General features: G+C 41.5%; 2 long non-coding RNA genes across 2 annotated transcripts in view; one reads left to right on the forward strand and one right to left on the reverse strand.

Annotated features, from left to right (window-relative positions):
* Nucleotides 1–14284, reverse strand: part of LOC129531950 (uncharacterized) — a 218669-nt gene that overhangs the window by 95817 nt on the left and 108568 nt on the right. The gene's annotated exons all lie outside the window — the stretch shown is intronic.
* LOC134756676 (uncharacterized) lies at nucleotides 6627–14277 on the forward strand. The gene is made up of 3 exons (XR_010129699.1): nucleotides 6627–6738; nucleotides 11206–11291; nucleotides 11919–14277. It is a non-coding gene; the product is annotated as an uncharacterized lncRNA (long non-coding RNA).

Raw genomic sequence — 14284 nt, forward strand, 5'->3', positions numbered from 1 at the left:
AATACATAATTTGTGCATCCCTGATGCCATGCAGCTATTTGGTATATAATATGTTCAAATCAGGTAATAAATACACATCAACACATTTACACACACACACACACACACATACCTTTACGTAAAGCATTTATACATAAAAATGTAGTTATAAATATAATATACGTAAATATCTTGACTATTTCAAGGTATTCGAGCTATCTGAGATTTATTCAATTCTATTTCATTTTAACAGCTAAACACAAATCAATACATTATCTGTTTTTATAAAAACAGTCTTCTTGGGGCTTAAAAAATTTAAATATGTAATATACTCTGTGATTTCCCTGAAAGCCACAAACCAATTTTCTTCTTAGCACTAGGCACCCAATTACAACATTTAAAATTAAAAGTTCAAGTTACTGTGGGTTTTCTGCTCAGTTGCAATTAATTTTGAAACTTATGTTTAGAAGGACATGTTTTTCTCAAATCTCAATGTTTTCTCAAAAACAACGAATAATTGTATAAGCACGATTATTCACTGTTTGAGGTAATCTAAGACACCGTTTTTCTTTGTGAACATTGAATACTTTTATTAGCAGATATCACATTTAGAATATTGGGCTGAAGGACAGGAAACATGCGAAATTCATATATTCTCAAGTTTGTCCAGAGTGTTTGGAGAAAAGTACTTAATTCTCTTTCTTTTAAAAGATAATACCAGCAACCAATGAACTGTATCTTTAAACACTAAAGCGGGAAGTAAGCTATGTCCTTATGTGAGGAACGTGTGTTGCGTGATTGCTGATAAACACAGTGCTGTTTCTGGAGGTGATTTGCAAAGTCAGAGCTATATGCACCCATAAAGCATCACTGCATTCAAAGGAATCTGAACAGCCAAGCTCCAAAAGGAGGGGGAACTTCATCCCAGCTGTCTCTGCTGCAACATGGTGGAGCATGTAAAGTCTTACAAACTCACCCCAGTTAGGAAACTGATGAACACTTGAGGGACTACAGAACATTCGGTACTGCGCTAGGGATCCTGAGAACCACAGACATATTAAGGAGGCATGATCTTTCCATAAGACACTCTTAGGGCCATTGGAGGAAATAAGGCACCTATAAAGGAGGGAGCCATCTTTGAGGTTGAAATGGTCAGGCAAGGCGTAGGCTTTAGGGTCTGTTTTAGTCTGTTCCTGTTCTCAAATATTTTATTATAGTAGCAGGACCAGACTGAGACAGACTCCAAACCCAAAGAACATAAATTTGGCCTGACACGGTGGCTCACACCTGCAATCCAAACACTTTGGGAGACCAAGGCGGGAAGATCACTTGAGCCCAGGAGTTTGAGGCTGCAGTGAGCTGTGATTGTGCCATTGCACTCCAGCCTAGGCGACAGAGCAAGACCCTGTCTATAAATGAATAAATAAACAAACAGAAATTTATTACCCACAGTTCTGAAGGCTGGGAAGTCTAAAATCAAGGCACTAGTAGATTTGGTGTCTAGTGAGGACTCATTATCTACTTCATAGATGGCTCCTTCTTGCTGGGACCTCACACGACAGAAAGGGTGAACAAGTTCCACGGAGTTTCTTTGATAAGTGCACTCATCCCATTTTTGAGCTCATGACCTAATCGCCTCCTAAAGACTCCATCTCTTTAATACTGTTGCACTGGAAATTAGGTTTCAACATATAAATTTTGAACCAATATTCAGACCATAACAGGTTTTCCAAAATATTAAGGGAGAAAATAGGACACTAATGTAGGATTTCAGGGTGGATTACTTTTAGGTAGAGATAAGAATCACTATATACAAAAGCATGACATTTGTGTCAGGAAAGGATAAATAGATTTGCCTGGCTGGAATAAAGGATTCTTGTAGGGCAGTAGAGAAAAATAGGTAGAATGGGAAAAGTAGGTTGGAGCCAGAACATGGGGTATTCAAGGCCAAATCGAAAGTAAATAATAGGGAATCTTCCCTGGCCCCATTTTTTTTCTTTTTCTTTTTTTTTTTTTTTTTTTTTTTTTTTGGTGAAGAGAGGAACAATGATTTTTAAAAAAAAAAAAAAATTAAGGCATTGTATACAAAAAAGCCATAGTAGAATGAAGGTGTGTAAATCCTATTTTTCAGGTTTCTTATTTTTCTTATGTTCCACTCCCGGATAATGTTGTCACCTCCTTTTGATACTTTGACACTCGAAACTAAATCATCTTCAGCTTCTCATTGTAACTTCTACTCCACGCCAAGTCCTCATAATCTAATTTTCAGGTGCTTTGCACAGTATACAGCACCTAGCATAATCATCTCTTAGTAAGTGCGTGTTGAATCAATACCTGAGTTGGACAATGGGTTGTTTCTGATCTCCTTTCCCTCCTTTCCTTCTCTCTACTGCTTACTCTGTTCTGACCCTTCCATTCGGACTTTTGTACTCGTTTCTCTCCTCTCTGAACCATCCTGCATATGGCAACAAATGTGATTGTTCTCCATCATATGTCAATCACATCACTACCTCATTAATAAAACAAAACCCAAAATACAAAAAGTCAATTGATTCTTACAGGAAGAAAAAGTACAGGATCTATAAGAGGACAAGTTATTCTGGGATATGGTTCCAGCCCATCTTTCTCACCTCACTGCTTAATATACTCCCCTGCCTCTTCTGTGTCCAGTCCAATTAGTGCCTTCCCTAATTACAGTGAAAGTTTTGTCACTGATTTTCATGAAAGTTAAGTAAATTTAAACATATAAATTGCTTACATCTGTCCCCAGCACATAGTAAGTTCTCAATAAGTATAAATGGTTGTTATTATTAAGTCTGAGTATTTTCCTGCCTGGTTTCCTAAGTACTCTCATCTCTGCCAACTATTTACCAACTTAACTCTTTCTGATAAAATCCTACTTCTTCTTAAGGCCCTATTCCAATACTGCCCTCAAAGGCTAAGAAAACTTTCCTAATTGCCTAGTCCGAATCTCTCTTTATTCCACCTACCCATAGCTGTATATAGCTCATGTAACACTTAAAGCAGTCTACTGAACAATGGCAAGATAAACTTACACACACACACACACACACAAACACACACTTTCTATGGAGCAAAGATCATGAAGTATCTATATAAAGCAGATGTCACTGGTTCAAACAGCCATAAAGACCATTCTCAGAGCGTGGGTTCATCCCTACAATGTGAGCAGAAAGGAGCAAGAAGAGAATTAGAAAAATAATAGCAGAAATATTATTTCATAGGAAATAAGGCTGAAGTTATCTTAAGGGTAAGGAAAAGCTTTTCTCACTTGCAACTAACCTGTATTATCCTCAGAAAGAAACAAATACTCAACTGTGGTGAGGTTATGCGTGCTCTTCTGTAATTCATTAGGAAATCAGATGAATCCCAATTTTCCACCACACTGATGCAAACATTGAGCTGCCTTCTTCCTTCACCCCACCAGGAGATCTCAGCTCATCCACCAGCCCTTTGGAATTAGCAAAACCGAGGTAGAGCCAACTAGCTTTTGCCCCAAATCTGAAGTGTAGAGTTTTATAAACCAAAAGAAATAATTTCCTTCATGTTGGAAAATGGGAGGGAGGTGAGGGGGAGAGAGAGGTGGGACACAGAACTACAAGATGAAGGATGCGAAGAAGGAAAAGTCAGAAATAAGATGAATTCAGAACCCTTTAAGCTGCATGGCCCTCCTCAGTGTGGTACAAGGGACAAGTCAATCAGATGAAATAAAAATTCCCAGCCCTGATCTGCATTGCTCCATAGTGTCCACTCAATCTTTAAGCAAAACAAGTTTATGAATCTTCCTTTAGTTCACTTTGTGTCCGGTCTGAGGAGGGACATACTCAGTCTCTGACCAATATACGGAGTGCCTGCAAAGTTGGGTTAAACAGCCCCATGGTCTACCTTGCTGTGAATTTCAAAGTGCATCCATGTGCTGCAGAGAAAGAACCACAAACAAGAGGCCTTCTGGGCTTCCTGCTCTGGGGAGCTTTCCCTGGCAGCAGTGGGAATAAAAGATCTTTACAGCTGAAAAGTCTTTCTTTTTTTTTTTTTTATTTTTTATTTTTTGAGAGAAGGCCTTGTTCTGTTGCCCAGGCTGGAGTGCAATGGCGTGATCATGGCTCTCTGCAGCCTGGACCTCCCAGACTCGAGCCATCCCCCCACCTCAGCCTCCCTAGTTGTTAAGACTACAGGTGTGCACCACCATGCCCAGCTAGTTTGCTTTATATTTTTTGTAGAGACAGGGCTTTGCCATGTTGCCCAGGCTGGTCTCTAGCTCCTGGGAAATATTATCTTTTTAATCTTTGATGTTCCACACCCATGCATGTCATGGGTCTCAGGACCTTCCCCAGTAAATGTTATTTTCATTGAACTGATTTTGGGGAGGTCCCCAGGAGATAAAAAGTAGGGTTAAGGTGGGCTTTGTAGGGGGGAGGGAGCTTGTTAAACACAGACCCTAGAGACATGTCCATATACTATGAGATTGCACCAAGTCAATATTATGAATCAGACTTTGCTTGTAAAAGCACAGCTTTGGAACTTGCAGTGTGGCTATTTCCGCTTTTCATTTCATCTTCTAACTCCAGAAGGAAAAGGAACTGTCTATGTGGGTTTCCTGCTAGATGTATTACAATACCACATTCCTTTGGAATTGCCTCACATTCTTGACCTAGTGGGAAATGGGAAATTCACCTAGTGAAGCAGAAACTCACATCTCCTAAAACTATCATCAAGGAGCCCTAAGTCCCCTTAGAATTCACTTCCAGAGTTTCCCCCATGTACTGGCCAAGGGCGTGCTTGACAAGAAACCAGACACGGGAAGTTCTCTGAGGTCCTGCTTTGTTTCTGTCAGATTACAAATTCCTAGAAGACAAGATCCATGTTTCTGCCTAAGTCTGTGTGCTTAGTAAATGCTTGATCACTTAGTTGGTGCTGTTAAGATTTTCTCAGACATTTGTCAAGCAAATACAGCCTTTCATGCAGTCAGGTACTTGTTTATGTGATCTGACTTCAAAGGCCAGAAGGGGGAAAAAAACTATTGTTCAATAATTCTCAGTTGATGAGTGAGAAACTCCTCAGCCCCCTACCTTCCTCTCCATGCAGCGATAAGACTTAAAATACAAACAATAGTCACTCTTTTCTTGTCTGTTAAATGTAAAATGTTTGCCTTGGAAGGTTGAGACTTCCCTAAATCACATAGAAAATAATTCTATTCAATTTGGATAATAAACATTTATTTATCCCCTTCTATTTGCAAGGCATGTACAGGTTTTTGGGGTGAGAGGGGCCACCTACAAGTCTTGAGCTCATAGCCTAGAAAGCCTGAGGCTTGGTGGTGTGTATCCTGACTCAGCTGCTTCCTAGCTGTGTGACTTAAGGCAAATTAATGAGCCTCCCTGAGCCTGTCTGCCCGACATGTAATATGAGAATAATAATAATTCCCACTCATAGGACTGCTGTGAGGATTGATTAGATAACATCTGGACTTTACACAGATCTTTACCCACGGTCAGGACTTGATGATTGACACTATTATTACTGTTTTTATTGTTCTGGTATCTGCATTTGTTCTCCTTACTGTAATGACTGTTGAAAAAGCTTTCCTGAGATATTAGCAGCGATTAATCCCCTGGGTCAAACTGCATTTGCAGAGTAGCTGCTCAGTCATCTGTCTGGGCTCCAAAGACAAAAGACAGAAATTTTTGGCACTAGGGTCTAAACCTGGGAGGAAGCACACCATGCTGAACAGTGCTGGTGAAGGGTCACAGCCACTGGATATTAGGAAGGCTCTGGGTGTTGGGGTAAAGAAAGTACTAGAAGTAATTTTTCACTCAGAAAGTACTAGAAGTCACTGAGGAGAGATCTATCAATGCTGCCCCTTCACTTAAGTCCAGCAAGAATCACTCTGGAACAAGGATTGTCAAATATAAGCACTTCCCCTACTCCTCTACTGAGTTCTGGAGGTTTGAGAGAAGCACAAATAGTTGCTCTGTGTCGTTTCTGCCACTGCCTCCTTCCTTTTTCTTACTTACAGGGAATTCTGTAGGAGTCCAATTTGAGGTCAAAATACATAAGCATTTAAGACATTGCTTTGCTTCAAATCCTTGAACAAATATTAACTTATTCATCATCTCGTTACCCCTGAGAGTTGGGAAAGCAGAGCCCAAATAGAGGTTAGAATGTTATAATCCCATCTATAAATTACAGTGCTTGTCATATTTACTAAATGAAAGCTTTAAGGTTTTAAGAAGCTTTTCTAAATGTGATCTCTCCATCCCTATCATAGGATTTGCTCAAAATGGATTTGCAAAGAGAAAAAAAAATTAATGTCACACTGCCATGATAAGCCAACCAACCATCTCATAGATCAAAGGAGAGAGGCAGAGAAAGAAAAGGAGGAGGAAAAAGAAGAGGAGGAGGAGGAGGAGGAGATGGAGGAGGAGGAGATGGAGGAGGAGGAAAGGAAAACCAAGAGGAGGAGAAGCCACTTCTTACTTTGGATTAATGTGAAACTAAATAGTTTACTACATTTTAAGTGGGAAAATGTTAGTCGAAAAGATATTTGTCAACCACAAACATTTGAAAGGGAAGCATTCCAAACATTTTCACTGTTTATGTTCAAATTACAGCATGTGCAGAAAGTTGTGCAACTGAAAATCCTTTCAAACAACAGCTACAAAAGAGATTGGTCAGTTAGGACAGGAATAGAAAGTGGAAACTTAGAAGACTGGCTACTCCTTGTGTATGATTGCTGGGGTGAGTCTGTGCTGAGAACTTTTTACAAAGGGTGTCCTTTGCTGATATGAGAGGGGGGTGTCAAACTTTTGGGTGATTACTGTGGGTCCTCAGCTTAGACAACTTCTCTGGCCCAAGATGGCACCCCTTGCTCTCTTTCCATGGGACACAGGGACCTTGCCATCCTTCCATCTTATAAGCCTTCTGTCATGATTTTTACTTCATCCTAGATAGCCTTAATTTGGGCCAGGTCTCCAGGTTCCTCCACTTTCTTCTGTCCCATCCATACCCCTCACCAATCCTCTGTAAATTCCTTTCCAGGATTTTACTGAGAACTACAGAGAAACAGGCTGAGAATAACAAACATGGGGAGTTATGTAGTTAACATACACTTTGACATCACCTAGTCATTTTCCTGAGTATATAGATAACTCTGTTATTACTGGTTATAAGGTCCATGAGAAGCCTTTATCCTTTTCTGGAAACCAAGAAAGCACCTGCCCTCCCTCAGTCCTAAGGGGAGAATCTTTATGGGTGTAACAATAAAATGGATAATGGGAAATTCTGATGTCCTCAAGCATACATTCAGATGTCCCCATTGAGCATCATTTGTATATCAAGGGAACTCCAGGGAGATGATCCACAATTCAGTGTGTCCCTTTGGCCAGTAGAGAGGTCACCTTAGTCTGGAAATAATGATGATAATAATGTTAAAGAAACCTAACTAAACAAGTCCTTTTTCTCTATCCCATGTAATGTTTTATATCTGACCTCATAGAGGACCAGCCTTACTGTTTTGTACTCTCTCTGCAGCTGGGTAGGTAAACAGAAATTGAGGCTCCAGGCTGCCTGGTGGTTCACAATGATGGTGCTTTTCAAAGTCCTTTGGATGGACAGGGAACTGGTTTCCCCACCACCATTTCTGACTGGCACTTCCCCACCTTCCCTGAACAGATGATGCAGTGAACCCTGTGAGGTTTCCAGCCTTCAGGAAACTGTTCCAAGGCCATCAAGGAATAGGGAGATGCAACTGGAACACTCTATATCCCAAGAAGACAGCCCTCCGAGAGTGACCACATGGTCCTCTCCCAACATCCTAACTCTCCCCTTTCACTCTTTCCACATCTTCTTTGCCTTTAGAGCTCTGCCTCATTTAGTATTTCTGATTCTATCCCCCTTCCCCTGGATGCCCAGTTGCTGGTTCCTTTCCTGTATATTCAAATTCTGGAGGCTCAGGCTGAAAGCCAGTAGCTTTCATATCTGCTCATAGAGAAGAATGGGATTTAGACTCAAAAGAAGAGTGGGTACGGGAGCAGTGGCTCACACCTGCAATCCCAGCACTTTGGGAAGCTGAGGTGGGCAGATCACCTGAGGTCAGGAGTTCAAGACCAGCCTGGCCAACATGATTAAACCCCATCTCTACTAAAAATACCAAAAAATTAGCGTGGTGATGGGTGTCTGTAATCTCAGCTACTCGGAAGGCTGAGGTAGGAGAATCACTTGAACCCAAGAGGTGGAGGTTGCAGTGAGCCAAGATTGTGCCACTGCACTCCAGCCTGGGTGACAGAGTGAGACATTGTCTCAAAAAAAAAAAAAAAAAAAAAAAGTGAGCTCTGGTTCTGTAGATGAAAGAGATTAATGCGGGCAATGCTCCAGGATGGGGTTGGATTTCTCTCACCAAACCTACAATTATGCACAGTTCATAACCATAGGGAGTCATTTCCTAATGAAGATTATATCATTAACACCATCTGAAGAATGTGTATGCCTCCTATTTACACGACTTTGACCCTGTTTGGGGAAAATGATCATCAAGCCTTCTATTATGTTGAGTCTGAATTGAAGCCCTCCATGACTTGGTGTCTCCAATAAGTCTTCTCACATTCATGAAAAATGAATGTGCAAGCCTGAACCACATCTCTAATCCAAAGCTTTCTCACTTGACACTAGTTACCTTTTACTAGCCACAATTACAAGAATAAGAGCAAGCATGCGTTATCTTGCTTCAGCCTCACAATAATTCCACAAGGAAGGTATCCCCATTTCTTGAGAAGGACATTGAACTTAGAGAGGTTATGTCACTTGCTCAAAGTCACACAACTTTGCCAAGGTGGATCTAATTAGAAGCCAGATCCATCTGATTGTGTTTTCTCTGGTATGTTCCATGGTGCCATTGACAACAACATGGCACAAGGGCACCACTTGCCCTGTCACACCTGAGACAGGCATTACAAGTTGATCATGACACTTCTCTCTGGAGCTAGTCTGTGTTTACCTGCAGAATGCTCATCAACAGCCCCTGTGGGTTGATCAGAGTCGTTATGTTGGGTTGTTATGTAGTTTGCAATCTCTGTCTCAGGCCATTCCTCCACCAGATCACTTCAGCATCAATACCACTACTTATCTCCTAATGGAGACACATTACCCCAGGCAAATCATCACGTCTCTGAGAGTGGCTTTCCTGGTCAAAAATCTATCATGATAGCTAAGAGGAACATTTGTCTGCGTCTTAGAAAAAGCCTTAGCTACCTCCTCAAAGATTTGGCAATAGGAGGTTTCTACTGAAGATAAAAAAAAAATGAAACCTGTAGCAGCTCAACTGTCCTTGGTCACTACTTTTAGCTCTAAACACACACACACTCACACACTCCATTGCTCCTGCTTCTGCTCACACCTTGCACATGAATTCAGAGGGCAGGTGAGTCACATCACTCTTACTAAAATCCACTCCATGCCCAGAGTGTCATTACACTTTAAGAGACCTCAGTGAAGGCAGTAAATGTCAACCCCATTAGTCTTTCCTTGCAGAAAGAATGACTGAGGCCCAGACAGGCAGGGGAGTTCCATATCACCACTCTCAGCTACTGATAGAGGCCATAGCAAAATGTAAGGCTCCCAGCACAGGGCCTTCTTCTTCTTCCATAAAATGCACCACCTTGGACAGTGAAAAGAAGTAATTTAACTTCTACTTTTTTCAAAAAACATGAAAACTCAACACTCCTATCACTGATGCAGGGAACTACGTAAAAATTTGTCCTCTTCTGAATTGAAAGGTATCATAGTAAAACTAATGCCCAATGTCCAAGATGTTGCTCCTTGATATTTAAAGTTCATGGGTCATTCTAGCAAAATTGATGCCATATAGTCTTTATTTGTATATTTTAATATTTTATCACTGTGTTGCTTTCTCAACAATTACTTGATATTCAAGTTTCTTTTTCATTTTGCTTAAATAAATATATGAAGCCTTTCCCCCTTAAAAATAGGAAGGCAAGCGACACCAGGACTAGGTGTCCTTGGACACCAAATGCTGGAATGGCCTGACACATAGATGGCAAATAGGGTTTTAGTATGGCCAAGTTTACTATTTCCACTTGTGTTCCAGCTGCCATGCCACACCACCTCACCTCTGCCCATCCGCCCCCAGATCTTCGGTGGTGGTGAGCGGGAAGAAGGCTGATCTCATGTGTCTACCAGAGATGTTACTCATAAACGCCCTCATAATTCCCAGATGCTCTCATACTTTCTATGGGATAATACACTATGTCTCTTTTGAGCCAACACCCTAATTCTGCAAATGATATTCACTGGTGCCTTGAGCAGGAGGCAAAGGGGCCCACAAAATTCTCTCATAAGACCAAGACATTAGGTCCAGGAGGAGCAAACCTGCCTTCCAGCCAAACACTCAGACCACCTCACACTCAGTAGAGTGTGAGAAATCATCTTGAGGAGCTCAGGGAGAAGACGCTTCCCTTGTTAAAAAATAAAGCACACAGAAAACCTTCAAAACTCTTGTTAATATGATGTAGATCAAGATCTATAGCAGATGAATAAGAAAAGAACTGGCCTAGGGCTGCCAAATTCTTTCTAAAACTGGGATTCTTTTCAGTTCTGGGGCAGATAGAGTTGCATTGGAAGAGAATTTGACCCATTGAAAAATAACAGTTTTATGATGCCTTCCTATAAGTCTAGACTAGCAAGTGGGCCAGTTCTAAAAATGTCCTTGTATTTATGCCTTGAGAGATATTCATCTACATTGTAGGGTTTTTGGAACAAAGAGAACGGTTTCCTTTTTCTATAAAGTTTGGCGTCATTATTATTTTGAAAGATAACCATGCTCACCCATTGCCAAATGACGGCTGAGTTATACTCTCTCTATATTTTTTAAAGAATTCGCTTTTGAAAAGAAGGTGGAGGTGGCTGGGGAGGAGAGGGTAATCCACGTCCTGTCATTCACTCCCTTCCAGGCTGTGAGAAAGTTGTGGGCCTGGGAACTTACAGTTTGTTTTCTATAATTCCATCTGGTTTGAGACCAAAAAGGAGATATTTGTGGAGAACAGACCATAGTGTGAGAGGGAAAAGGGCTGAGGGGGTAGGGGTATAAAAATCAGATAGCTCAGCACTTGGCTCCAAAGGAGCTGAAGGAGAGAGGATTCCACTGCGTGTATGTTTTCTCTTTCACGTCTCACTTTTGTTCTCTGCCATCAGGAAATGCAGTAGACATTTGTCACCAGCAGCTCTTTGGAGACTTCAATGTTCCTTCCTCCCAGGATCCGAAAGGGGACTTCAGACACGTAAGAGTCGTATTTTGCAAACCAGCAGAATTTTTGTGCAGTGTTTATCAGACAAGTGAGAGGCTGTGAAGGCAGACTTTGGGAAATAGTTTTAACAGTTCATAAATCAGATGTAATTGAAAAGGAGAGGATCTCCTTTCTGAGAGCCATGAAAACCTTTCTTTTGTAATCTCCTTACTGGGGCAGAATTGTAATGTGTACAAGGGCCGGGGGTCTAATGAAGTCAGGTTGCCTTGGGTCACTCAAGGTAATTTGTTTTTTTCTGGCCAAATCATGAAACAGAACTGCATTCTGCTCCCTGTTACATTTATATGATAGCATCTCTTTTGATATTGTCAAGTGTGTTATGCCAGGTTGCATAGCATTACCGATAACAAAATTCTTTGGAAAATTGTTTTTTTTTTTCACACACCAAATAGCAGCAGCTGAAATCAGTTGGAGTTCTTGGCTGGCCAGGAAGTAAGAAGTGCTTTTCATATAAAATTCCTAAGAAACCCTAGAAACATGATGCAAAGTATTTATACCCCTTTTACTTTCAAACTGGTAGAATTTATGTGACTTTTGAAAATTATATTTGTTATACTGATAAAAATGCACTTTCTTTTTTTTTTTTTTTTTTTTTTTCAGACGGAGTCTCCCTTGTCGCCCAGGCTGGAGTGCAGTGGCGCGATCTCGGCTCACTGCAGGCTCCGCCCCCCGGGGTTCAAGCCATTCTCCTACCTCAGCCTCCCGAGTAGCTGGGACTACAGGCGCCCGCTACCTCGCCCGGCTAATTTTTTGTATTTTTAGTAGAGACGGGGTTTCACTGTGTTAGCCAGGATGGTCTCGATCTCCTGACCTCGTGATCCACCCGCCTCGGCCTCCAAAAGTGCTGGGATTACAGGCGTGAGCCACCGCGCCCGGCCAAAAATGCACTTTCATATGAAGAGTAGGAGACCCGAAAGGGACTTGCCTAAGATTTTCATTTGAATTTAGTACATTATGAGTTGTCATAGTATAAGAGGCAGGTTTGGAGGATTGACAGTGTTCTTAACTTCAGGGAGAATCTAAGACACCAGGAGCTCAGAAGAATGGAGTCTCAAGACATCAGGCAAATACTGAAGAGATCAGAGCCAAGTTCTAAAGGGCAGCCATTTCCCAAATGTCAACCAAGAGCGAAGCCAAGAGAATTATGATTTCCTGGCTATACAATCACAGGAAAAGCTGATCAAAGCTGGAGTGCAAGTTAAAAAGTGTAAGGTACTCAAGTGCTAGGGTCTGTGTCCAAGCCCAATCAATTGATCATTAGTTGTTTTTAACTTCAACGTTTCTTTTGCAACAGCACCTCTTCCTTAAAGTAGCAATCTTAGCAGACTGCCACCTTACATGATGCATCTTATTCTCCAAGGACAATGAAGACTGAACTATCGCACATTACCTAAGAAAGATGGGAACTGACATGCACATCACAATTGTATACACAACAGAAATTATTGAATCATGAGATATACATTCCGGTGTGTGACAGATTGGCACATGACATAATCTGGGTTCTTTATAGACTCAGTTGTTTTGGGTCGATCTAGATTATCAAGAGAAGAGCCTTCATGCTTAGCTTTATCTTGTACCAACCACCAGGGCCCTTGCTTCTGAGCAGGAAGCAGCTGGGGAATAGGCTCTTTCTCTTAATGACTTCCAACATAGTTCTCTGAAACCTTACTCATCCAGAAGGCCACCCGCACCTGGCTATGGCTACTTCAGAAAAAACTCGGCCTCTGGTATAATAGAGCAGAATCATCACCTCACATTCTATTTCAAGCCAAAGTCAATATCTCAAAGGCTGGTTCTGTGATTTATTTGGCCCTTGGGAGCTCCTACTGAAAGTGCTGAAATGTCGTACTGACACTTCAGACTTATAGCTACCTAGACTCCAAGTAAGATTTATCTCTGACTGGAGGGTTTCTCCTATTAAAAACCAAACAGTGTAGGGTGCCTTCACCTGCTAGGTAATCTTCTATGCCCTAATGGGAAGAATGGGAGCAGCAGACAAGTAAGTGCAGGAAGGAGAACCAAAGCTGTGTCCATGCCCTTGAGGAAAGAGAAATTGGACCAGACAAGTTCAGTGGAAACTTTCTAACGGATCCATCAACTTCATCTTGTCTAAGCAGAGGCATAGCTAGAAGTGTGACTGAAATAGGAGAACCACGTACAGGGGTTCAGGGGGCATTCCTCTGAAATCGCAGCTGGAAGCATTTTGTAATAGTTCTGGTACTGCACCCATAGATACTGTCACCTCTACTCTTTCTTCCAATCACCATTAGCAGATGCCACAGGATTCCTACTTCTGAAAGTTTTTGGGCCCCGCAGGTGGAAGACCGGAGAAGCCAATAAAGTTTAAGGCTACATTTTATTCCATCCACAAATTTGGTGAAGGAGGAAATGTTTACAATTCTGCCATGCCATGAATAGGAGTTTTCCACCGGGTGTACACTGCTGTTAACAAGGTGTAAATACTTGCCCAGTAAAAAGACCGTACGGTACTGCTAATGGACGTCCCAACACAATGCCAGATGCAAAAACTTCTTTGGTGATTGCTTTTGATAACACTGAGTAGCTAAAGGTCTTCTTTCACATCTTTGCCCACCTCAAATTCTGAAGGCAAGGTCTCTGGAATTCGAGGCTGTGCCCTCACATGGCTCCAAGGCACCAACAAAGCAAAATGAAGAGTCTGCACTGCTTATCAGTTGACCCAACACTCAGTCCGCATTGGAGGGGAAGGGGTGGTGGGCTGAGGATGTCTTCTTCCTGTCCAGGACGCAATATGGTCAAGGATGAAAGGAAAGAGATGCTGGGAGCAAGTCTGCATTGAAGATGTATTTCTGTTGCTTTACTACCAACCCTGGTTATAAATGATGAAACTATAATGGGTCTGTAATAGCTACTTTCCCATATAGCTCTTGTCTGTACATACATAAAATTAAAAATAATAGAATACTTCCATTACTAACATGTGG

The sequence above is a fragment of the Gorilla gorilla genome, chromosome 11, assembly GCF_029281585.2.
Source record: "Gorilla gorilla gorilla isolate KB3781 chromosome 11, NHGRI_mGorGor1-v2.1_pri, whole genome shotgun sequence".
In the NCBI taxonomy this organism is placed as follows: domain Eukaryota; kingdom Metazoa; phylum Chordata; class Mammalia; order Primates; family Hominidae; genus Gorilla; species Gorilla gorilla.